We start from the raw sequence: 26,585 nt of genomic DNA, 5'->3' as shown, positions 1-26,585 counted from the left end.
TGGATGCATGCGTTTCCTCTAGACATTAAAGCCTGTTTATGCACTATGCGTGCATACGTATGATCGCACAAACAGAACATATTTTATCAGAGGTCAAGAAATGTTAGATTTTTGTGTTTTTGGGGGAACCCTAAAATTCTGTGAGTAAAATAAAGAGAGTTATTTGAATTGCTGTGGCATTGTGCTGAGGAGCAGACCACACGGGAGATGGAGAGAGGATAATGGTTTTTCCCTCGGAAAAACACCCTGAGCAGATTTGTGTCTATTGATTTGTATGCCTGTTCTTCTCAGTGTATGCATTAATATATGTATGTGTCTGTGTCAGGACTAGAGGAAGAGGTTTTCCAGGTTTTGATAGATGATGAAAAAGACAGCGTGGCATTTTTCTTCTTTTATATTAATAAATTATTTAAAATCTCCTCTTTAAGTGATTAGACTTGGAGATAATGACATGTAGTAAATATTAATGGGAATAGAAAAATAACCCACATTTGTCTATTGAAAACACCTCTTCCTTCATGAGAGTAACCATGACACCCTGAAATGGTATCAGGGAAGACAGGAGTGGCCTTAGAGTCAGGTGAGGCTCCTCTTCTGCTGTATCTTGGCTCATATAAGGAATTTGCTTTTAGAAAAATATTTTTATTTAGAACTTTTCAAACATACGTAAAAGTAAAGAGACTGCTGTCATGAACCCCTGTGTACTCCTCATCTGGCTTCAACAGATGTCAACATCTGGCCCATCTTGTTTTGTCACTATCTCCCCACCCCCCACATCCCCCCAGCCCCTTGCTGGGTTATTTTGAAGCTGGCTCTTGGTGCCAAGGGGAATGCAGTGAATAGGCTGACTGCGGGGTTGACATCCTTGGGGTATGCAATGTGGTGACTGCGCTGCCTTCAGTGACACGGGGACAGCTGCCTCCTCCCTCCACACCCACCTTCATGGTGCAGACAGATTAAGCTCTCTAAACAAAGGAAAAGCCACCTTCTGCAGAGTGGGTGTGTGGATGAAAAGACAAGAGAGAAATGACGTCCATCACCCAATCACCCCCGCACGCCACCCCCAGCCCTGGCCTCAGCATCAGGAATCTCACGGGGCTGGGCATTTTACCACACAGGATGCATAAGCTTATAGCTGACGAGGAGTTAGGACCCCTTATGGTGGTGGCTGAGGAGTGTCCCAGGGAAGCCAGGGGAGCAGGCTGGGGTCTCAGGACTCATCCCAGTGGGGTGATGTGGCAGAAGCTGGACCTACAGGAGCAGAGTGTTCAGAGCGCTCGCTCCCCAGCCCTGCCGCATGGTTGGAGCAGGGCCAGTCTGCTCTCTGGGAGTCGGTCAGCACTGACCTCCCATGGACTAATTTCCTCCCAAGCCCCAGGCAGAGGAGAAGGGGTTCATGTGGCTTGACTGATTTCCTTGCCTTATGTAGGGAGGTTAGGGTATCATTAGGGTGACACTAACTGCTGGAGCAACCTCCTGACTTTCAGTGGCTCAGTTCGGGGCAAGGCTACTCTGGCCTCTGTCCAGGTCAGGCGTAGCCCGTGATTGTGTCCCTCACAGAGGGGCTCAGGGACCTGGCTCCTTCCACCCAAGGCCCCAGTGTTTCCTAGGGCTGTGGGATCCACTGCAAGTCAATGTAAGGGAATAGAGAACAGAAAAGGAACCCTAGCAGTTTAATTTTCTTGGCCTGAAACTGACATTCATTGCTTGCCTTTCAAGCCATTCAGGAGAGCCTGTCATGAGGCCCCATCTAGGAACCCGTGGCAGGCACTGCCTCTCTGGACAGGCGCTTCCCAGAGGCAGTTCTGCACTGCAGATGGGAGTGTATGGATTTTGCTGGGTAGTTTTTTGTCTGTACCATGAGAATGTTCTTCTGTTGTGTTGACCACAAAAGTACAATCTTTTGATTCATTAGCAAAAACTCACTCTCTGAATCATGACCATTGAGATAGCCTCGGCTTTGGCTTTATGAGGAGTAAAGGCGTTCACAATAGATGCGAGGAAAATCTACAGTATAAAGATCTATTAGGGTGCTCTAGAAAAACGTAACCAATAGGAGATATACAGATACAGAGACAGATATAGATAGATATACGCATGCATACACAGATGTATATATACATATCTAGATTATAACTTTTATATATGTATGTATATGTATGTAGAGAGATTTGTTTATTTTAAAGAATTGGCTCACACAGTTGTGGGAATGGGCAATTCGAAAGTCTGTAGTGCTGGCCCGCAGGCTGGAGATGGAGGGAAGAGCTGAGGCTGCAGCTTTAGCCTGAAGGGAGGCAGCAGGCGGAATTCCCTCCTCCCTGGAGGAGTTCTGTCGTTTTCTCTTCTTTCCACTGACTGGTTGCAGCCCACCTACATTATGGAGGGTAATCTGCTTTGTTTAAAGTCTACTTAAAACTTAATCTCATCTACAAAAATACTTTCACAGCAACATCCAAACTAGTGTTTGACCCCATATCTGGGTACTGTGGTCTAGCCGAGTTGACACTTAACAGGAACCATCACCACAGAGTTTTGGAAATGTGACCAAAGATGTTCTATCCAGAATAATACCAAAGAAAATACTGTAAACAATGATGGTAACCGTTCATCGAGTGGGACCTGTATGTCCTTATCCTCACAACAGTCCTGGCAAGAGTAGGTTTTCCTACTCTTTTTTTTTTTTTTTTTAAAGAGTTTTTAAAGTTTAAAAGAGTTTTTTTAAAAAAGGTTTTTAAAGTGAGGCCAAGGCCTCCACACCTTAAGTAATGAGCTAGGACTTGAACCCAAAGTTCTCTGACTCCCAAATCCTCCTTTTTTCCAGCCAACTGTAGTCTGTGTGGACAGTATCTTTTTTCTCTAATTGTATATCACATGACTTACATTCCTTCAACCTCATCTTCTTGTCCCTTTGTATTTTCTGTCTCAGTTGATGACACCACCACCTACCCATTCTAGAAACTGGGGAGTCACTCAGACATCCTTCTCCCTCCTCACCCATCATACTTATTCACAAGCTCTCTCCTTGTGACTCATTTTATTATTATTACTATTTTTATTATTATTTTTGAGACAGAGTCTCACTCTGTTACCCAGGCTGGAGGGCAATGGTACGATCTTGGCTCACTGCAACCTCTGCCACCCGGGTTCAAGCGATTCTCTTGCCTCAGCTGCCTGAGTAGCTGGGATTACAGGTGTGCCCACCACACCCAGCTAATTTTTGTATTTTCATTACAGACAGGATTTCACCATGTTGGTCAGGCTTGTCTCGAACTCCTGACCTCGTGATCCGCCCACCTTGGCCTCCCAAAGTGCTGGAATTACAGGCGTAAACCCCTGTGCCTGGCCGTGACTCATTTTATTTGTATGCACCTACCTCTCTCTTCTCTCTGCCTTGAGCCACCATTCTAGGGCAGGTCTTGCCTGGCATCTCATGTAGTAGCCTCCTAACAGATCTGTGTGCCAAAAATCTGGCTCTTCTCCAATCCGTTCTCCACACACACAGATGCTGTGGGTGGTATGTAAAGTGTCTGCCGGCCTGTGTCACTCCCCTTCGTTAAGCCCTTCATGGTTCCCCAGGGCCCATAAAATGGAACTGAGGTTTTCCAGATGACATATGAGACCTTGTGCAAGGAAAGGAAGACCTAGGAAGCAAAGTACCCTGCCCTGAGACTTAGCACTAGCATGGCTTGAAGTCTTGATTTCAATGATTTTTAAAATAAAAGCTCCTGCTTTTATTGTCTGTGCTAATGTTTTTTCCTTCCTGGAGGTGTCAACTAAAGATGCAGCAGTGAGTTTTCTAGTTCATTCCCAGGGGGACACTCTGGCCAGTGTGACACAGTCAGTTGACCTCTCTGAAAGGAGAGTATGCCTCAGGATAGTGAGAAGAAGCAGTTTTGGGCCCGTGGCTCTAGGGTCTGTGCAGCCACTCCATTCGCCCTGCAGGCCTGGCTGGCTGAGGGCAGGCATGAGTGGCACCTGCTGCTGGAGCATTTCCTGGCAGCAGCTTTCCTCTGCAGGGCTCCCAAGCACAAGGCCATCCGGAGCCCTGCTGCAGCTCCTTCTTTTCATCATTCTGCACTTATAGACACACAGAGCGAGATGAAGGAGAGCTGTACAGTCCCTGCCGGAGTGACTGATGTGCGAGAGGGTAAAGAGAGGGGAGCAGCAGGCCCACTGTGAGCACTCGGTGAGGGAGGTCTCCCTTTGTAGGCTGGTGAATGCAATGTGAGAGGGAGGGGAAGAAGGGAAATGCTGTGTGTGTGTGTGTGTGTGTGTGTGTATGTGTGTGTTTACCATAGTGTTTTGTAAGTGCCTTTCTAAATGCTGGAAACTAGCAACATGAATAAAGAATATGTATTTTCACATTAGTGGGGTAGTTTTTTTTTTTAGATCTGTGCTTAGTGTCTTCTATGATTGAGATCATTGTCTTCCTTACATTAAACTATAACGGGTTCTATATTATGCTGGATGCCAATTAGAAACCAGATTATATAGCGCTGATTAGAGGATTTTTTGAAAGATTCAGTGAACCATCTTGTGATGGCTTATGTATCAATAATGGAAACAGTTTCCCATAATCACAGGTGGTATAAGTTTTAAAACCTTGAGTACAGTAGCACTGAACTGGATATTAGATTATTCATAATAATACTATGAGAATACTATTGAAACTTTTTTTTTTTATTTTTTTATTATAAAAAAAAAAAAAAAAAAAAAAAAAAAAAAAAAAAAAAAAAAATTACATAAATAAACAATGAGAGATAAATAACCATAAATTGATTGAAAACATTTTTTAGAGTTTATTTTTACCAATAACAAATTAGTTACAGTTTAGGACAGTTTTTTTTTTTTTTTTTTTTTTTTTTTTTTTTTTTTTTTTTTTTTTTTTTTTTTTTTTTTTTTTTTTTTTTTTTTTTTTTTTTTTTTTTTTTTTTTTTTTTTTTTTTTTTTTTTTTTTTTTAAATTAGTTACAGTTTAGGACAGTTTTTTTTTTTAAAGCAAAGTAAATCTACTTTAAGAAGCACTTATCTATGGGAATATGAGTACCATATAGATCCAATAACGTGTTTAGTATTGTTTGTATTTTATATTACATTGTTTGAGGGATCTGGCTTTTTGCCTTACTGAGATGGTGGTTTATTTTTATTGCTAAGCTTTATCAACCCAGACAGAAACGTGTATCCATCACGGCTCAATCAGAGAAACAGGGCTTCTTAGAGCCAACACCAAAGATCTCAGTGAGCCGGCCTACTCTGATCGCTGCTTTGGCTCTCTGTCCTTCACAGTAACCACATCCACCATGCCTTTGGCAATTAAGTGCTGCCACCTGGCCCCTGCAACCCTGGGGTCTCATCATGTTCATTGCATTTAGGGACCCTAGTTAGACGGTAGCACAGAAATTCCAACTGTAATTTGTGGCATCCAGGAAGAGTTCAGGGATGCTGAGGTTCCTCTCACATATTTATTTCTCATAACTGTAGAGAAAGGTGTGCCTCTGGATCCTCTGGGGATAGATGAGGTCAGACATGCCAAATCTACTCTAACATTCCAGTCTCCTTGAGTCTTTAGATCCCTTCGTCTGTGGTATACCAAGAAAGTCTGGCATTTCAACTTCACTTAATGTAGCCCACCTTCGGCTTTGTGTTTTAGCCAACCAAACAAGCTACTGTGGGTCCATAGCAATAAATGTGGCCTGATTCAACTATATATTTTCCTTACTTTGATCTCACACCATTAATGGTAAATCAGGATTGCCGCAGCCTCCTGTTGTGAGAAAGTTTCCGGGCCACAGCACAGGAACCTGGGAAGAGCCTGGCAGTCCTGCTGAGTTAAGGAGGCCATACTGAGCCTGGGAGTCCAAGGTGGCTAGAATTTGCAGAACAAAGTGCCAGAGAGGAAAGACTTACTCAGGCAGAGGGTTCTGGAGATTTGGAGAGGAAGCCCTGTGAATATTCAGCTGCTACTGATCAGCTCTTGCATGTAGGGAAACTGAGGCCATGAAAGAACTGAGAGGGCTAGAGAGAAAAGTGCCAGTCACAAAATTAGGGTTTTCCCACCATCCAGATTGGAAAACCTCATGATTCACTTGGGCATTGTATACAGTACACAGAAGAGTTTTACCTCAGTAGTGAATAACTAGCCTTGAGCTAAATGCTGTTCCAGTTTTGCCTAACAAATATTAAAAGCAAGATCCAAAGGAATCAGATAGTTTCCAACTAATTTACCTGTGTATGTTCATAGGAATACAAAAGTATCCAGCACCAACTAGATAACATTCCTGATGTCTACCATCTAATCAAAGATTACTAGGCATGCAAAGAAGCACGAAACTATGGTTCAAAGTGACAAGAAAAATAAACCCATCGAAACTGATACAAAATTGACACAGATATTAGAATTAGCAGACAAGGACATTAAAATAGTTATTAAAATTGTATGTTCCAAAAGTTAAGTAGACACATGGAGGTATAAAAAAAACCCAGTTGAACTTCTACTGATGAAAACTACAATGTAAGAGAGAAAAAATTCACTGGATGAGATTAATGGCAGATTTGAAACAAGAAAAAAGATTAGTGGACTTACAGGCATTGCAATGCAGTATACATTCTCCAAAATGAAGAACACAGAGAAAAAGCATTTTTTAAACAAAAATATGAAAAATATCAGAGAGCTTTGTGGGATAATTTCCAGAAACACTAATATATGTGGAATAAGGAGTGAGGGCAAACAGAAAAAATATTTGAAGAAATAGTAATTTTTTTTTCAAAATGGAATAAAAACTAGAAACCCACAGATTCAATAAGCTGAATGCATACAAAGAACCAAAAAAAGGAAAAAAAACCACACCAATGTATTGTGGAGTTTATAACATTTGTATAAGTAATTGTATGAAAATACTATAAAGGAGGGCAGATGGAAATATACAATGTAAGATTCTTAGACTATGCATGATGAAGTCTAATGTCACCTGAAGGTAAACTATGATAAATTAAAGTTGTCTACTGTAAAGCTTAAAGCAACCACTAAAATAAAACCAAAAACCCCAAAAGAGTTGGCTAAGAAGCCAACAAAGGAAATGGAATGGAATCATAAAAAATATCCAATTAATGCAAAAGAAGGCAGAAAACAGGAAAAAGGAAACAAAGAATAGATGGGACCGAAACGAAACAAATAGTAAGGTTCCATTACCTATTTGAATTTCTTCCATGACTTGCTTGTACATATTTTTTCTGTGAGGCTGTGTTACATTGATGTGTGAGATTTCTTTTTTTAATTTTTAAACTCTAGCATATTAAATATTCATTGTTTTGAATTTAGCAAATGCATAAAAACACAATAAGACAATTTTTAAAAATCATCCCAAATCCCAACACTTAGAGATAGACATAATTATATTTTGCTGTTTTGCCTTCCATTTTTCCCTGTGCATACACAGATGCATACATATTTTTATGAAAATTAGATTCATAGTGCACCTAACTATTTTGTAACATGCCTTTTTTTTCTGCTTAGGAGTATTTCATGACTGTCACTCCATTCACTAAATATTTCTTAGTACAAACTGTTTTAAACAGTTGCATATTATTTTGTTGTGTGAATGTATTAACATGTAAGCAATTAGAAAGGGACATTTTAAAAATTGCAAGGAAAGAAGTTGTTTTCTGATACCCTTAAGCAATTTGAAAATAACCATTTAAATCCAAACAATTAAAAAATTCTTATTTGTCTACAAAAGAAGATTCAATAAAGCAACTCAAGTAGGAGACAATAAAAATGAAAAAAGAAAGCAAAATAAAAAATAATAAAGAGAATGAAAAAGCAAAACAAAAACACAACACAATCTTATAATTTTTCACATGAAGTCTATAATTTAGTTTTTTGTTAACTCAAATGAATCTGCCTAGTGAGACTAAACTAGAGGAGCCTCCATGTTAGCATTTATCCTACAAGGACTCCAACTCAATCTACTCCAAACACAAACCAATTTCTTTCTGCTCCCCTATCTCATTAGGAATGTTTCTCCCTTTCCTTCAGTTGCCTTATTCTAAAACCTAAACTCAGGTTCCCTTGGTTCCTTCCTCACCCAGACCTGATTCAATATGTTGAACCAAATTATTAATGTATCATTTCCTTACCTTCTAGTCTTTCAAACCACTCCTCTCCTTCACCGTCACTGTCCCTCCTTGGGGGGGACCTCTCCTCATTTCCTTATTTTTTTTCTTAACATCATAATACTTTTCTGTTTCAAGTGACTAATATTTTATCCAAGTTTGTCTTGTTTGTCAGTTTCTTTGTCTTTTAATTTTTAACAAAGTGTCTTTTTAAAATAGACACTTTAAAAGATCTCTCTTGGACCATAATTCTGAAATTATTCACCTGTGTATTTCTAAAATGTTTAATTTTTTTTATGTTTAATTGAATCAAAACTTATTTTTACATATGGTATGAAGACTCTAACTTTATCTTTTTCTAATGGATGGCCATTTTCCCAATATTATTTTTTTGAACGATTCAGTATTTCTCCTGCCATTTGAAATGTTTTCCACCACCTCACTGCTAGATATGGGTCTGTTTGTTAATCTTTATTTTGTGTAATGAATCTATCAGTTCATTTCTAAGACAACACCACATTGTGTTAACTAGTCCAGCTTTATAATAAGTCGAATGACTTATTTTCACATATTTTTTGCTTTTCTGTGCATTCTTCAGTAAATTTAGAATGACTTTGTAAAGTTACACAGTGGTCATGATTTGACTTTTGTGATTGCATTGATTTTATAGATTAATTCCTGGAAAATAATATCTATAATATTTAGAGATGGGGATATACAGTTGGCCCTTGAACAACACGGCAGTTAGGGGCACTGACCCCTCTTGTAGTTGAAAATTTGCGTATAATGTGTGACTCCTCAAAAGCTTAACTACAAATAAGCAACTGCTGACTGGAAGCCTTACGGATCACATAGTCAATTAACATATATTTTGTATGTTAGATGTGTTATATACTGTATTCTTACAATAAAGTAAGCTAGAGAAAAGAAAATATCATTTCAAAAAGTCCTAAGAAATAGAAAATGCATTTACTATTAATTAAGTGGAAGTGGACCATCATAAAGGCCTTCATCCTCATCGTCATCAGTTGAGTAGGCTGAGGAGGAGGAGGAAGAGGAGGGGTTGGTCTTGCTGTCTCAGGGGTGGCAGAGGTAGAAGAAGATCCATGTATAAGTGGACCTATGCAGTCCAAACCTGTGTTGTTCAAGAACCAACTGTATTTTCTGCTATAATTTCTGGAAAAATTATGTATATTGATCTCATACTTGTTTATCACACACCATAGTGAATTATTAGACTAGTTCTAGTTATTTGTCTATTGGATAGTTCAAGAAAAATTGTTGGGGAAATTTCTTCCATTAATTCTTTGATTGTATCTCTTTATCTGTTTATCATCTATTTATTTATTAATTTTTGCCTTCTCTTACTTGAATTCCTAGTGGATAGATGCTCTACCTTCTAAATTGATCCTATGGGATTCTTAACATTTTCTAATTTTTTTTTCTCTTTTTCTTTACTTTCTGGGGCACTTCTATTTTATTTTCTAGATAACTACTTTGGATTTCAGCTGTATCCATTCTACTGTTTGATCCTTCTGTTGAATTTTTTATTTTGACAGCTATGTTATTTTCTAAGAACTGTGTTTTTCTCTAATTGCTTTTATTTCATAGCAATGTGTTCACATTTTATGAAACACTCATTTAATGGGTGCAATCTACCTCAAGTATATTAATTAGAATTCTGTTTATCAGATATTCTCACCTCCCCCACAGGTTAATTGGTCTCTTTAATCATCTAGGTCATTATTCATTCTATTTTTTCCCACTCAATATCAGGCCATCTTTCATTGTCCTATTTATATTTACAAAAGAAGGACTATGTTAATGAAGGTAGAAAGTTGGTGTTGTTGGATTAGTTGGTTTCTTGTGTGTGTGTGTGTGTGTGTTTTGCGGGGGCGTGGTGGTATGGGAGGGTGGCACAGTTTACCTTTCCTGAACTCCACCCTAGTATGCGTGGTCCAGAATGTGAAGGCCATCTTTGAAAGTGGGAGCTCTGTTGTGCTGACTGGCAGGATCCACTTTAGTCTTCCTGGGGGATGAAGCAGGCTCAAGAGGGAAGAGCTGAGCTTATTTTCCACCAGGTAAAGCTGCCATTTGTCTCTTTGTTCACCAACTTCAGTGTCCATTGTGAGGGTTCAGAGGTACCTCAAGTTGTGCCTGTCCTGGGCAAATGATGATGATGACAGATGATGATGATGATGACAACGACAGTAATGGCTAAGATTTATTAACATTCACTGTGTTCCAGACACTCTTCTGTGATGTGGGTACAGCAAGGTTCAGTCATGTTCAAGGTTTTTTGGAGCGAGTAAGAGGCAGAGCTCGGGTTGAAACCCAGGCTGTATGTTTCAGAGCCCATGCGCTCACACTCTAGGCCCATGTCTCCTTATCCTGCCTGAACTTCAGAACACCTGGGGCACTTTAAGAAATGTGACTTCAGACTCACTATATCAGGATTTCTTGGCATAGGGCCGGGGTATCTGTAGTTTTAGACTCCATGGATCATTTCGATATGTAGCCAGGATGGAAAACCTGTGTCTTTCCAGGGTGCACTTGATCTTGGTTGCAGTCTTCTGGTTGTCAATAGTTTAGGCAAATGACATTTCTCATTTTTCAGTATAGAGCTACCAGCTCAGCGGTTCAGTATGTTGTATCTTTGCTAATTCTTTGCTACTCTGGCACAATTGTTATGTACAAATATGTCTATAATTGTTCTGTATTCTTGAATGATTAACCCTTTATCATTATAAAATGTCCTTATTTGTTTCTAGTAATAATTTTTGTCTTAAAGATGATTTTGTCTAATACTAGGATAGTTACTCAAACTTCTTTTGGTTAGCATTTGCACAGTATATCATTTTCTACTTTTTACTGACAAACTCTAGTGAATCTCTTATAGATAGTGTGTAATTGGATCATGTTTTTAAAATCCATTCTGCAGGCCGGGCGCGGTGGCTCACGCCTGTAATCCCAGCACTTTGGGAGGCCTAGGCGGGCGGATCACCAGGTCAGGAGATCGAGACCATCCTGGCTAACACGGTGAAACCCTGTCTCTACTAAAAATACAAAAAAAAAAATTAGCCGGGTGTGATGGCGGGCGCCTGTAGTCCCAGCTATGCAGGAGGTTGAGGCAGGAGAATGACGTGAACCTGGGAGGCGGAGCTTGTAGTGAGCCAAGATCATGCCACTGCACGCCTGCCTGGGCGACAGAGCGAGGCTCCGTCTCAAAAAAAAAAAAAAAAAAAAAAAAAAAAATGAAATCCATTCTGCAATTTCTGCCTTTTAATTGGAGAGTTTAATTTTTTAATGTAATTACTGATGAGGAATTATTATGTCTCCCAGTATGCTGTTTTCTGTATGTCTTAACCTTTTTTTGTATGTTGCCATAACAGAATACCTGAGATTGGGTTATTTATTAAAAAAAAAGGTTTATTTAGCTCATGGTTCTGCAGGCTGGGATATTCAAGGTTGGACAATTGCATCTGCTGGCTTCTGGTGAGGGCCTTGTGCTTCCTCAAAACATGGCAAATAAAGGGAAAGGCAAAAAGGGAAAAACGTGAGAGGCAACCTCACTTTGTAACAATTAACTGTTATCAAAACTAATCCATTCTGCAGAGAACTAACCCAGTCTTGTGAGAAAGACATCAATCCAACTTAAGTTAATCATGTCTTAAAGACACCACCTCCAAACACTGTTGCATTGGCAATTAAATTTCAACCTGAGTTTTGACTGGGACAAACCACATCCAAACCATAGCATCTATGTAGTTATCTTTAATCATGCTTCTTATGTCTATGTGAGTTTAATTTACTATCTATCTAGTTTTGCACATGCTCGTGCACCTGGGTGTGTGTGTGTGTGTGTGTGTGTGTGTTTAATTTCAGCCTAAAAGACTTCCTTTACTATTTGTTGTAGGGCAGATTCCATAGAGACAAATTATCTCGGCATTGGCTTATCTGGTAATGTCTTGATTTTTTCTTCATTTTTGAGGGATAGTTTTGCTGGATATGGAATTCTTGGTTTACACTTTTTTTTTTCTTGCCATTGCACTGCCTTCTGTTCTGCATGTTTTCTAATGAGAAACTAGCTGTTAATCTTATTGGGACCCCTTGTATGTGGTAAGTCACTGATCTTTTGCCTTCAAGCTTCTCTCCTTGGCCTTGGCTTTTGACAGTTTGTTTATGACATGTCTAGGCATGGATCTCTTTGAGTTTATTCTACTTAGATTCCATTGAGCTTGGATGTGTAGATTCTTGTCTTTCATCAAATTTGAGAAGTCTTTGGCCGTAATTTCTTCAAAGGTATTTTCTGCCCTTTTCACTTTCTCTCCTCACCTGTTGATACTCCATTGCATGCACTTTGGTACACTATATGATGGCTCACACACTTCTTAGTATCTGTTCATTTTTCTTCATTGTTTAGTCTGCTGCTTAGACTGGATAACCTCAATTAACCTATTTTTAGGTTAACTGATGATTCTTTCTTCAGTCTACTCAAATCTGCTCTTTAACCCCTATAGAGAGTTTTTTATTTGAGTTATTGTACTTTTCAATCTATAATTTCTGTTTGGTTCTTTTTTTTTTTTCAGACAGAGTCTTGTTCTGTCTCTCAGGCTAGAGTGCAGTGGTATGATTGTAGCTCACTGCAGCTTTGAACTTTTGGGCTCAGGGGATCCTCCCTCCTGCCTCAGCCTCCTGAGTAGCTGAGATTACAGGTGCATACTACCACACCTGTCTAATTTTTGTGTATTTTTTTGGTAGTGATAGGATCTTGCTATGTTGTCCAGGCTGGTCTCAAACTCCTGGCCTCAAGCAGTTCTCCTCCCTCAGTCTCCCAAATTGCTGGGATTATAGGTATGAGCAACCATGCCCAGCCCTATTTGGTTCTTATAATTTCTATCTCTTTATTAATATTCTCTATTTGGTGAGATATCATTGTTGTCTTTTTCTTTAGTTCTTTAGAGAATTTGCTTTAGCTCTTTTAATATGTTTAAATAACTGATTTAAAGTCTTTGTCTTCTAAGTCCACCATGCCTTTCTCAGGGGTCATATGTGTGTGTGTGTGTGTATGTGTGTGTGTATGAGATATGTATATGTGAGATATATATGTATATATACACACACTGTGTATATATATATATATGTACACATATACATATATATGTACATATATGTTATTACATATATTTTTATATGTACACATATATGTATGTGTGTATATATGCACACATATATATGTGTACATATATATACACACATACATATATATATATACACACACACACACACATATATATATATATATATTTTTTTTTTTTTTTTGAGATGGAGTCTTAATCTGCTGCCCAGGCTGGAGTATAGTGCCATGATCTTGGCTCACTGTAGCCTTGCCTCCTGGCAGAGTTCAAGCAGTTCTCATGCCTTAGCCTCCTGAGTAGCTGGGATTACCAGCATGTGCCACCACACCCAGCTAATTTTTGTATTTTTGGTAGAGACGGATTTTCACCATGTCGGCCAGACAGGTCTCAAACTTCTGACCTCAGGAGTGATCTGCCCACTTCAGCCTCCCAAAATGCTGGGATTATAGGCATGAGCCACTGTGCCTGGCCAGGGATCACTTCTATTGATTGCTTTTTTTTTTGCCTGAATATGGGCCATGCTTTCTTGTATCTTCATATTTCTGATTTTTTTTTGTTGAAAACTGGGCATTTTCACTAATATAATATGGTGCCTCTAGAAAGCAAATTCTTCTTGTCCACTATAGTTTATTGTTGATGACTTTTCTGAACAAATTCTGTAAAGCCTATCCTTTGTCATGTGTGGCTACTGAATTGTCTACCAAGTTAGTTTAGGAGTTACCTAGTTATTGGACAGAGATTTCTTTAAATGCCTGGAGCTAGTACATCTCCCAGTCTTTGACAAGGGGATTTGTGTGAATCTTGGGGCACACCTTCAACATTCTGCAAGGCAGTTGTCATCTGAGAGCTTAGAGCCTTCTCAGGGCTTTCCTGGGCATATGCACAACCCTATGCATGCATGTGGTACTCTGCATTCCCAGAGATATGTTGGGGCATTTCAAAAGCCCTATGGGCATCTTATTCCTCAGGATTTTTCAAAGTGTTTAGATTAATACATTGTTTGCCCCAACTATTATCTACTGATTAGGCAGCTGCAAAGTGAAAACACTTGCCTATAAATGTATTTGACAGTCACCCCCAGGGAAAAGACTGTTCACACTGGGTGAGCTCAGGGTCCGGTCAAATATAACTAGGTTTGTAAGTATGGTCTTCTAGGGAATCACCGGAATGGTCACATCATGAGAATTATTTGGGAATGGGACTTTGGAAAAGATCCAGCTTTGTTCCCTTCCCTCAAGTGGCTTCCAGGCTGCACCAGGCATGTGAGCTGTTGTTTTTCAAGGGTACTGTAGAGATGAGGAATGGAGGATGGGACTAGGGCAAGCCAAAATGCCCCAAATCCTACTGTTCTTACCGATATTCAGCTCTTCATCTTGAAGAAATGCTTCCAAGGTTGCTGCAGGCCTTTGATTAATTTCCAGAGTTGTGAGCAACTTGATTCTAACCATTTCATTCAGTTATTTTTTCTTCTTATGGAGGAGTGAATTTTTAGGTCTTTGCCGCTTTTTCTGATGTCATCTCTCTCCAAATATCTTTAATGGTCTTTAGCTAGCAAGATATTTAAAAAATAAATTCATTGTATCTATCACTTAGCAATCTCCTTGCTATCCTAATATAGGAATCACTTGTTGTTCAAGGGTCTCATTTGAGAGGGGTGGAATACAGTTCTTAATCATCTCGGAGTGTTTTTCTACAGTAGCTTTTGCTGAATAGTTTTCTACTTTCCAGCCAGAGTATTTCTGGGGTTAAAAAGATTCTCCTTGTTGATACATGTAATGTGGGTGAATCTCAGAAGCAATTGGCTAAATAGAAGAAGCCAGACACAAAAGACTGCATACTGTATGATTCCATTTTTCTGAAATTCTAGTGATGGAGGAGAGATGAGTGGTCACCTGGTGCTGGAGTGTGGGAAGAGAATGGCTACAGGGAAGCCCAAGGGAAACTCTGGGGACATGGAATGTTCTGTAGTTTAATTGTGGTGGTGCTTCCATGGCCATATGAGTTTATCAGGCTGTACTTTGTCAGGAACTGTGTGCATTTTAAATGGTTGGATTTTCTTTTATGTAAATTATACTTCAATAAAGCTGATACAAATATCTCAGTTTAAATAATACATTAAATTTAATGAAGGTCGGGCGCAGTGGCTCACTCCTGTAATCCCAGCACTTTGGGATGCCAAGCCAGGTGAATCACCTGAGGCCAGGAGTTTGAGACCAGCCTGGCCAATATGGTGAAACCCCATCTCTACTAAAAATACAAAAAATGAGCCGGGCGTGGTGGCATGAACCTGTAGTCCCAGCTACTCAGGAGGCTGAGGCAGGAGAATCGCTTGAACCTGGGAGGCGGAGGTTGCAGTGAGTCAAGATCATGCTACTGCACTCCAGACTAGGCAACAGAGCAAGACTTTGTCTCAATAATAATAATAATAATAATAATAATAATAATAATAATATAGAACAGTATTTATTAGCCAAAACAAAATAGGTTTTATTCCAGTAGATGATAATGGAAGTCATCTAACAATCCATGTCAATGGCTGTTAGATTTGGGTCTACATCAGAGCACAGGACACGTGTTTCAGCGTGAATGCTGGGTTCTGCTGCACCTTGATTCGGGGGGTTGCTGGGTGGTGCTGAGGCCCTGGCTTCTGAGTCTTTAGCAAACAGAACCAACAAAGCTGTGGTCTTCTGGTGTGAAGGTACGCAAGATACCAAGTAAGCATGTTTAGGTTGCAGAAATGTCAGAAGCACCTTTATTAGATTCCGTTTTTTTTTTTTTCTGCAGACTTTTAAAGGACGAAGACAAATCAGAGCAGCCTTCAGAAATACTAAAAGCGGCTCTGTATTTTTTTATAATTTTTGGAAACTATATTCCCAGAGCAGTGGGGTAAAAAAAACACAACCCTGCTCTTTACTAGGTGAATGGATAAATAACTGTGGTACATTAGACAATAGAATATTAGTCAGTGCTAAAAAGAAATGAGCTTGTAATCCCAGCATTTTGGGAGCCGAGGCAGGTGGATCACTTGAGGTCAGGAGTTTGAGACCAGCCTGGCCAATGTGGTGAAATCCCATCTCTACTAAAAGTACAAAAATTAGCTGGGCATGGTGGCAGGCACCTGTAATCCCAGCTATTTGGGAGGCTGAGATGGAAGGATCTCTTGAACTCAGGAGGTGGAGGTTGCAGTGAGCCGAGATCACACCACTGCACTCCAGCCTGGGCAACAGAGCAAGACTCTGTCTCAAAATGAAAAAAAAAAAAAAATGAGCTATCTAGCCATGAAAAGACATGGAAGAAACTTTGCATATTACAGTGTGAAAGAAGTCAATCTGAAAAGGCTATAGACTGTATAGTTCCAACCATATGACATTCTGGAAAAGGCAAAACTGTGGAGGCGGTAAAAAGATAAGTGGTTGTCACAGGTTGGGGGAGAGGGATGAAGAGGTGGAACACAGAGGATTTTCAGGGCAGTGAAACTATTCTGTATAATATAATGGTGGATACAGGTCATTATGCATTTCACCAAACCCACAGTATGTACAACATGGAGAGTGGACCCTAATGTAAACCATGGACTCTGAGTGATAATGGTGTGGCAATGTAGTTTCACCAGTTGTTACAAATGCACCATTCTGCTGGGGGCTGGTGGTAGTGGCGGAGGCTGTGCCTCTGGGGAGGGAGGGAGTATATGGGAACTCTCTGTACCTTTTGCTAACTTTTGCTGTGAACCTAAAAGTGTTCTAAAAATAGAGTCAACTAAAAAAAATTTTAAATTGAAAAAAATTTAAAAGGCACCACCCCCAAACCAGGATACATTCAGTTTATTTGAAATGACTAACAATAGGTAAAGGCGTGATCTATCTCTGTCTCCCACACCAGTTATGACTCACGGCTTGCACTGTTATCCAAAACGGGAGTAAGTGTTCTGCCTTTCAGCTGGGTGAGGGAAGGCACTTAGAATGAAGCGTTTTACTGCAAGAGAGCTGAATGGAAGGACGTCACAGCAGAGAAATCCGACCATTTCTGTGTACCTTCCACAATAACAAGCATGGTGGGAAACTGCTATATGCTGGGCCCCGTTCAGATGCCTGCTGCACTTAGTTCTTATTACACCCCAGTGAGACACCTCCGTTATCATCCTAGCCAAAAGAGAAACTGAGGCACAGGGCAGGTGTGTGGCAGGCAAGTGGTGGGCAGGTTTCCAGCCCAGGCCAACCGGCTCTTAATCACTGCCTTACCTGAGACCTTAAAATATAACCAAAAAAACCTCTTTCCATGCCTTAGTAAGGCATAATCCATTCTCCTCTGCAGCTCATCCTAAGACTTAACTGCAGCACAACATAAGACGTAGTAAAATACGTTTAGGTGCAATTAATTCTTTCATGGTTTCCTTTTAATTAGAAGCTACAAAATAGAGGAAAGTTTTTTTCCTTCCATATTTCTTTTCTCAAAGAAAATAGGGTTTTGCATTTATCCTGCGGATGTTTGGGTGCTTCTTAGGTTACGGAGAGCAATTCTGGGCCTAATAAACCCAGGTATGTGGCACCAAAGGCCCTGGTAGTTCTCCTGTTATCCTGGACACTAGTCAGAGTATTTCTAGTCCCGTGTAGTTTGATTCATTGGTACTGTCCCCGGAGTGGTGGTAATAGGTGTCTGATAATTAGCCCTATTAGAGAAACCAGCCCTTACTTTATGCATAAGTATAAATGCTCGATTCTTGTCATAGCCTCAATTTTATTGGAAACCTATAGACAACTGTTGAAGAAAAATAGCTTCGATTGTCTTTCCATTTGAGTTGGATTCTCTTATTTTTGTTTTTCTCCACTGCAGTATTTAATGTAACATGCAGACGTCAAGGAATTGGAAGTGTGTGATGAATGAACTTCAGCCTGGATTAGTGGTTTTTTTATTTCTCTCTCTTCATTGCTATGCTGATCATTTTTCAATGTAAGAAAGCTTAAAATCTTATGCTGCATATATTAACTTCTTTTCAAAAGTGTCTTTGAATTTTTGCACTTACAGAAATGTTTCCTGCTGTGCCCATCAGAAATTCAGTCCCAGTCACACTACAAAGTCATATGTTTGCCATATTCTGTGGAAAAAAATTTATGAATCATCTTAACCTTTAATATGAGTTATAGGAAGCCTGCAAGGCTTTCTTTCGAAGCCATGAATTGAGCTCAAATATCATTTTAATATGCTATTAAAAATATAGGTGAGTTAAATGTTAATGTTTTTAATGTAAATGTATTTGGAGTCATTATTTATTCAGAAAATTCATTATAAATCCACTTTGGTTTCTTACAGTCAAGGTCGTGACCTTTTTTTTTAAGAGAATGTATTTTGCTTGGTCACGTTAAAGATGAAGCCTTCATGTAATGCAGAAGAAAAGAAGGAAGTAGGGTGAAAACATATTTGTACATATCCTTAAAACAATGCATAATTTTGCTGTGCTCATAAAGCAGCTTACGTATCCCAACCTCCCACCTTGTTTATGAAAATGGACTAATAACGCTTCTTTTAAATTTACTAACAGTATTAAATTTATCAGCAGGGAAAGATAGTCTAACCAGAAAAATGAGACTGAAACAGACTAAAGTATAACATAAGGAAATCACTCAAGACCAAGTGAAATTAAAAATAGTTGTTGATAAAATACTAATTTTTATTGAAACACAACAATTATTTTTTATTTGCTTAAGTCACTTCACTTGGAAGTATAAACTCTTTTAATCCATCAGGCACATTTTTTATTGAAAGTATATAAAAACTTAACTTTTTGCAAGTGACAGCGAGCTGGAATAGAAAGATGAAAAACAAGGGGCCGGGCACGGTGGCTCATGCCTGTAATCCTAGCACTTTGGAAGACCAAGGAGGGCATATTGCCTGAGCTCCGGAGTTCAAGACTAGCCTGGGCAACATGGTGAAACCCCGTCTCTACTAAAATACAAAAAATTAGCCGGGTGTAGCGGCGTGTGCCTGTAGTCCCAGCTACTCTGGAGGCTGAGGCAGGAGAATCTCTTGAACCTGGGAGGCAGAAGTTGCAGTGAGCCGAGATCGCACCACTGCATTCTAGCCTGGGTGACAAAGCGAGACTCTGTCTCCAAAAAAAAAAAAAAAAAGATTAAAAACAAGGTAGACAAAGATACCCAATAAGGTAATTATGTGCTCAAAAATCATAAAGAATTAAATGCGTCATCTTGAATTCACCTGGAAACAATTGTAATCAACTTTTCCCTGATTGCTGCTTCTGACTGGCTGAGAAGCTTCTGAGAAAGAGTGAGTTATTCTCATAGCCCAGTCTGGGTAATGTTACTCTCTTCCTGTGAAGGTAGAGACTGAGTGGGTGGTAAGGTCTGTGGAACAGCACTGAGTGGGGGCCGTCTCTGGGAGCTCAGAAGCCCTGGGATGTGCCTCTGGATGGAGTCCCAGACTCTGTATTTCTTTATGGCTGGAGTGATTTTCTTGTCATCCGTGTCTGTTGGTTAATGTGCTGTGAAGCGAGTTGCTTGTAGCTGGACCCCAAGACCATGATACATTTCTTGATTACAATAAACCACTTAGTATCTCCAGGTCTGGGCATCAGCAAAGCTTAAGGATGTTTCCAGAAAAGGGGAAGAGTTTGTCCAGCTGCTGCGAATGAAGGCTTGGTTACATGTTTCCTGGGGTGCTTCCCCATTGGACCTGTGAGTTTCTAACCCTGGGCTGATTCTGTAGCCTGCCTGGTCAGCAGTTCCTTGTTCTGTCTTTCCTGGATACATAAAGGACGCCATCAGCACACCGTGAGCACAGAGTGGTCGTCAGAATTGCCACAAAATGAGGCTCAGAGCCTGTTGTGCCGCAGTAATGGAAGGCATTGCACAGGGCCCAGGGCCGGTGCAATGACTTGGAAACTAACAAGGTTAAGATATGGTATTTAGGTTTAGGTTCTAGGTGAGGTTATGATATGAGTTGGGGAAATAAAAATATCAATAAAATGTTAAAGATACATAAAGTCATATAAGATAATGGGAGGAAATTGCTGCAAGTTAGAACTTAATAAATCGAGAAATGAATTATGTATACAATTTTTATTTAGAAAGATGAGAAGAAACTGGTGCCTACGTGGTGCTTTTTGTACATTGGCCCGAGACAAGTATTCACAGCTGCATTTGAAGATCATGTCCTTTTCAAAGGGATTATGTACTTGGGTAGTGTGACTACCTGAGCAGGCTGTTTGCTTATGAATGTATGCACTTAGGTAGGTAGGTAGGTAGGTAAATGTGTCTAAGCATGTATTCACATATGTGTATGAATCTATGTCTATGTGTGTATGTATGTTGCATGGAAGTACACACACTGTACCCAAATACTTGGGTAGCATAATACAAGGGTAATTGCTAAAGCTTGGATGGAGAAGTCTAGGTGTGTCTGATTTCAGAGGGCATGCTCTTTTCATTGTGTCATGCTGCTTCCACTAAGGTTGAAGTAGGAGAAAACTGATTCAGACTGAATCTTACAGTGAGAATGGGATTCGGCCCAAATATTATTGGATGGGTGGAGTTTGGGCGGGTAGATGAGAGAGTAGACTCCTTGCAGGCTAGCAGAACAACCAAGACAAAACCCAGGAAGCAGGAAAAGCACCAGGTGCAGGGGTCCAGGAGTAAATCGAGCTGTAGAAAGTTTTGGGAGAAAGGGACAGCCATGGTGGAGCCACCAATGGGTTGTTGAATCTTCTCTCCAGCCTTAGAGGCATCCTCAACCTGTGCTCCAGCACTCCTGGCTTCAGGAGATGGGTGACTGCCCCAAGGCAGCCCAGCCTGTCCAGGGAATAGCTTCTCGGAAGTGCTTCCTGGACATACTCTAGTATCTGGCTCTCGGACCAGAGGAGTGATAGGGACTCTTTTTGCCCCCACACTGAATAATCACCTGCTGCTATGGTCCAGGAGAGAGCAAGGCAGCTGTCAGGGTGAGAGGATCCTCGGTCTCCTGTTCCACGTGGTATAAGCAGGTACTCTGGTCAGCTGGAGTTGTCCAGGGAGGAGCTGTGCAGGGTGATGCCTCAACTGAGAGTGGGAGGTGCAGTGAGCAGTGACATACTTGATGTATGTTTTGCTATGTTAGGAATTTAATTCACTGCATTAATGATGAATATTGCAAATTTCATAATCTTGTTTGTACAGATATCAAAATTCATCTATAGTTCACAGGAAATGGAGGATCTCGTGTTCAGTCTATTGTTGACAAGAATTGTCTGATGTCTACCTTAGAAATTCCTGCCTCCTCTAAAATGCCCCCCTTTCCTAATGGACTTCCTTTGCCCTGGGGTCTTCATGGTCTCCTAATAGAAAAAAGTCATTAAGACAAAATCTAATATGCTGAGGTAGCTCTAATATAAGAAAAGTAATAAATGAAGTGTCACTAGATTCAAAATGCGTATTCTTTCAGAAAGAAGGCAATTACTGTTACAAAGCTATAGCATTAGAAAAAATTATTATAGCTGTGAAGTATGTGATATGTCTGTCTGTGGCACAGTTAATTTAAAAAGTATTACCAAGCATACAAATAAATCATCAGAATAAAATGCTGAACCATACTAATTGAAAGTGAATTTAATATACCATTCTGAGGACCTCTCTCTACGTACCCAGGTTTTAAAAAATTCTACCTTATAGGCTATTAGTTACCAGATTTTCTTTCAAACATCCACCCTCTTTTAATAAAGAATATTATTCATGAACCTTATCTTTGATTCCTGAATAATTTTATGATATACAATAAATAGTGGGATGAAGTTGAAACAATTTTATTTTACCCCGATTTTCATGTGTATTTAATCAAATTGCTGTAGATCTATGTTTCCTTGTCAAAATATAAAAATTCTGATTAGTAAGGGAAGGAAGACTCAAAGGTTTCAAATTTGTTTTGCTCTTTAGTTTGTGTGGTTCAACAATAGATAGAAAAATTGATTGAAATTGGCTGAGCACAGTGGCTCCCAGCACCTTGGGGGGCCGAGGCAGGCAGATCACGAGGTCAGGAGATCAAGACCATCCAGGCCAACATGGTGAAACCCTGCCTCTACTAAACACACAAAAATTAGCTGGGTGTGGTGGTGCATGCCCGTAATCCCAGCTACTAGGGAGGCTGAGGCAGGAGAATTGCTTGAACCCAGGAGGCGGAGCTTGCAGTGAGCTGAAATCGTGCCACTGTGCTCCAGCCTGGGGGACAGAGCAAGACTCCGTCTTGGGGGTCGGAATAAAAGTAGTTTTAAAAATCATGACTTTCAGCAGTGACTTTTGGAGGAAGAAAGGAGTCTGCCTTTCTTAAACGTGTGATATCCTCACCAAAACACAGATCTTTACAGTTATGTTTTTCCTGATAAGTGAGTATAGATGTGTATTACAGAACACCTGGAAAATGCAGGGAAACAGCTTAGAAAACACTCCTTCGTGTTCTGCCCTGGCCCACAGCTACTGTTAGCTTTTGCAGTTTTTTTCCACAACAGCTTTTTCCTACATGATCCATATTCATGTTCATATTCACTGCAGCTCTTTCTGTCACCTTTCGCTCTGTTTGGATGTTGGGATATTAGTGTTCATTCCCTGTAGATTATATCTTTTAATAATATAAAGTGGTCTTGTCTCAATTTAGTGTTTTATTGTCTTGAATTTGGCTTTGTTTAAATTAGAGCACTGAGCTTGCTTTCCTTTTGTTCGAATGTGCCTGATATTTTTGCCCATCAGTTTTTCTTTAATTTCTATCTGACATTTTCTTTCAGGTACATATCTTATTGAAATCAAATTGTTTAAAATAAGGGATTGAGTTATTACGAAATCTCTTTACTTATTTAGGGATTGTGTCAGTCGCTCTTTTTATCTTTTTGTTTTTACACGTTTCTTTGGCACTTCTGTCTTTTATTCTGTTTTTGTTTGTTTGTTTGTTTGTTTCCGATAAATACCACGTTGAGAGTGCTTTACTTTATGTAAATATTTAGACTGTAGGAAGCTAGCTTTTTTTTCTACTGACAGTTATGTTTAAAATGTATTTCATCTTTTCTGTTTTAAATTATGAAATATTTATTAATAAAACATTATTAAACATGAAGTATATGACATGTACAATGAAATTTGTGTATTGTTATGAAGCAGGCAATTGAAGGCCCCACCAATCAGCACCAGAAGTGTAAGCTGCCCACTCCAGGACCCTCCCGTGGGCTCCTTCCCATCTGGTCTCCTGCCTGTCTTCAGAGCAGAGATTCAAAGTTCATCATTCCTTTACACATATGTACACATCCCTAAATAATGTACTGCTTACTTTTGCTACTTTTGCTTTTGAACTTTGTGTAAATGGAATCGCACTTTATGTTCTTTGATTACTTGCTTTTTTTCATTCACCATGATATTTGTTGATTCATACGTGTTCATGTGTAGCTCTAGATCAATTATTTTGATTGTTGTTACAGTATTCCATGGTGTGAATAGATCACAATATATTTGTCTGTTCTCCTTCAGTGGCTACATGGGCCATGTATATAATATTTTGTTCCTGTGACCTGTGTTGCTGTGAATGTTTAAATGCCCGTCTCCTCAGGTACATAGGCATGGGTTCCTCCAGGGCACTCACTTGGACATGAAATTGCTGAGTCATGGGCAGTGTGATTGATGGAATGATGTCGCATGGTTTTCCCAAAGCAACTGTACTCATGTAGATGCCCCAAGTGTTCCGCATTCTTTAGGGCATGCCTTGAGAGGTTTGCCAGTCTGGTGAGTGTGCCACGGCATCTCCAGTCCCAGTTGGCGCTCTCCTTGTTCCTAATGAGATCAACCAGTTTTTTTTTTTTTTTTTTCCTTTCTTTTCTTTTCAGAGTCTCGCTCTCTCGCTCTGTCGCCCAGGCTGGAGTGCAGTGGCGTGATCTCGGCTCACCGCAAGCTCTGCCTCCCGGGTTCATGCCATTCTCCTGCCTCAGCCTCCTGAGTAGCTGGGACTACAGGCGCCCGCCACCACGCCTGGCTAATTTTTTTGTATTTTTTAGTAGAGACGAGGTTTCACCATGTTAGCCAGGATGGTCTCGATCTCCCGACCTCATGATCTGCCCGCCTCGGCCTCCCAAAGTGCTGGGATTACAGGCGTGAGCCACCGCGCCTGGCCGAGATCAACCAGTTTTATGTTGTGTTTCTTCTTCTGTAATATGTGAGTTTATGTGTTTTACCCATTTGTGTCATTTCTCTTTTTCTTACTAATTTATAAAAGTTATTTATACTATATCTTCTGGTGCTGATTTCTTGGTGGAATATGTGAAAATACCCCCTCCGAGGCTTTGACTTACCATGTCATTTTTCTTACGGTTATCTTTATTAATTTATGAATTCCTTCACTGGGGATACTTTCTGTGCATGTATGTGATTATCTTTTATTAAGAAATCCTTCCCTACCTGGAAGTTGTAAAAACATTTGCCTCTTTTTTTTTCTCCCCTACAGAATCAGAAGTGTTGCTTTTCACATTTAATCCTTTAATCTACTTGGAATTAAATTTTGTATATGCTGTGAGACAGGAATTCTCTTTTCTTCTTTTATGTGCGACCAATTGTAGTGGCACCAGAACCTATTTTTTACCGTGACCTGCAGTGCCCACTTTGTCGTAAATACACTTTCTGCCTCTCTGTGTGTCTGTTTCTAGGCACTCAGTTCTGCCCCTTTGGTCTGCTTTGGTAGTTCCTGTACAACAAGATACCTGTGAGGAGGAAGGGCCCCCAGCTTTCTCTTCCCTCCAAGGGCGTCTGGGCTTTTCTTGGCCCTTGCTCTACCATGGAGACTTGACAATCAGCTTGTCGGATTTTATGAAAGACTCCCTTATTGGGATGTTTATTGGAGTTGTGTTTTATCTGTGTATCATTTTAGGGAGAATTAACATCTGTGTGATCCTAAATGGCCGTGACCATGGAATACTATATCCCTCCATTTGTTTTGGTCTTTTACAGAGTATTTCATTGGAGTTTTATGATTTTCTCTGCAGAGGACTTGCATATCTTCTCATGCACTTATCCTTGGTACCTTATTTTTAACTTCTATATCAATATGTTTTTAAAAAATACATTTCAGGCTGGGCGCGGTGGCTCATGCCTGTAATCTCAGCACTTTGGGAGGCCGAGGCAGATGGATCACAAGGTCAGGAGATCAAGACCATCCTGGCTAACACAGTGAAACCCCGTCTCTACTAAAAATATAAAAAATTAGCCGGGTGTGGTAGTGGTCGCCTGTAGTCCCAGCTACTTGGTAGGCGAGGCGGGAGAACGGCGTGAACCCGGGAGGCGGAGCTTGCAGTGAGCCGAGATCGCACCACCGCACTCCAGCCTGGGCAACAGAGCGAGACTCCGTCTCAAAAAAAAAAAAAAATACTTTCATATCTTCTTCACTTCTGGACCATCTTGTTGATTTTTCAAAAGTATCCTCAATCCTACATTTATCAAATTACCAAAACCAAAGATAAAAATCTTCTCATCCTCACATCCTCACATAGAACAAGATGCACTTGTTTTAAGTATAGAGTTCAATGAGTTTCAGCAAATGTAAGCCCCTGGGTGACCACCATCGCTATTGGAACAGAGAACATTGCCTCATAGGTAAGTGATACTCCCAAAAAAAGTCAATTTTAACATCTTTTCCTTATAGAAAAATGAGTAAATTAGCATTTTTTATTCTGTGCATTTAAAACCCCCTTCACATTTTAATTTTACATAGGGAACTCAGGTTATAAAGCCTCCTCTTTGTGGGACCCCTTATTTAGCTCAGCCATTCCACTCTCCAGCATTTGCTTACTATCTGACTTCAGCTGTCTTACGTTCTGAATTTTCATTCATCTCTTCACCATGGGGACATCGGTGATATATATTTCCCACAGTGTATAAATGAAAGTAGCCATCTGTTACTTGCAATGTAAGAGTAATTTGGTTAGATTCAGAATTCTTGAGCAATCAGTTTTTCTGGCATTAGCAATTTGAGGAAAGGTCTGAAGCCAGTGTTAAGTTTCACTCCATAATGAGAACAGAATGATTTGTTCTGGGCTCTTCTCTGGAAGCATGCATTATTAATCATTTAAATCTCAGCTTCTGATCCTCCAAGTGTGAGGTTTTGTTTTTTTTATTTGTATCTGTCCCTTTTTTGGCATTCTCATGAATGCTTCTCAAATTTAAACTTCATCTTTGGTTTTTAAGCTTTTTTTTTAAAAAAAAAAAAAGCCAATGGGACCTTTAAAAACTCAAATTAGGCCGGGCGCGGTGGCTCACGCCTGTAATCCCAGCACTTTGGGAGGCCGAGGTGGGCAGATCACGAGGTCAGGAGATTGAGACCATCCTGGCTA

The 26,585-nt window shown here is 40.0% G+C and overlaps 1 protein-coding gene across 3 annotated transcripts in view; it reads left to right on the top strand.

Annotated features, from left to right (window-relative positions):
* FAM189A1 (family with sequence similarity 189 member A1) overlaps positions 1-26,585 on the top strand; it is a 455,446-nt gene that overhangs the window by 197,575 nt on the left and 231,286 nt on the right. The window lies entirely within an intron of this gene.

This window comes from Nomascus leucogenys, chromosome 6, assembly GCF_006542625.1.
Source record: "Nomascus leucogenys isolate Asia chromosome 6, Asia_NLE_v1, whole genome shotgun sequence".
NCBI classification, from domain to species: Eukaryota; Metazoa; Chordata; class Mammalia; order Primates; family Hylobatidae; genus Nomascus; species Nomascus leucogenys.
Note: the sequence above shows the minus strand (reverse complement) of the source record. Positions and strands in the feature narration are given on the sequence as shown.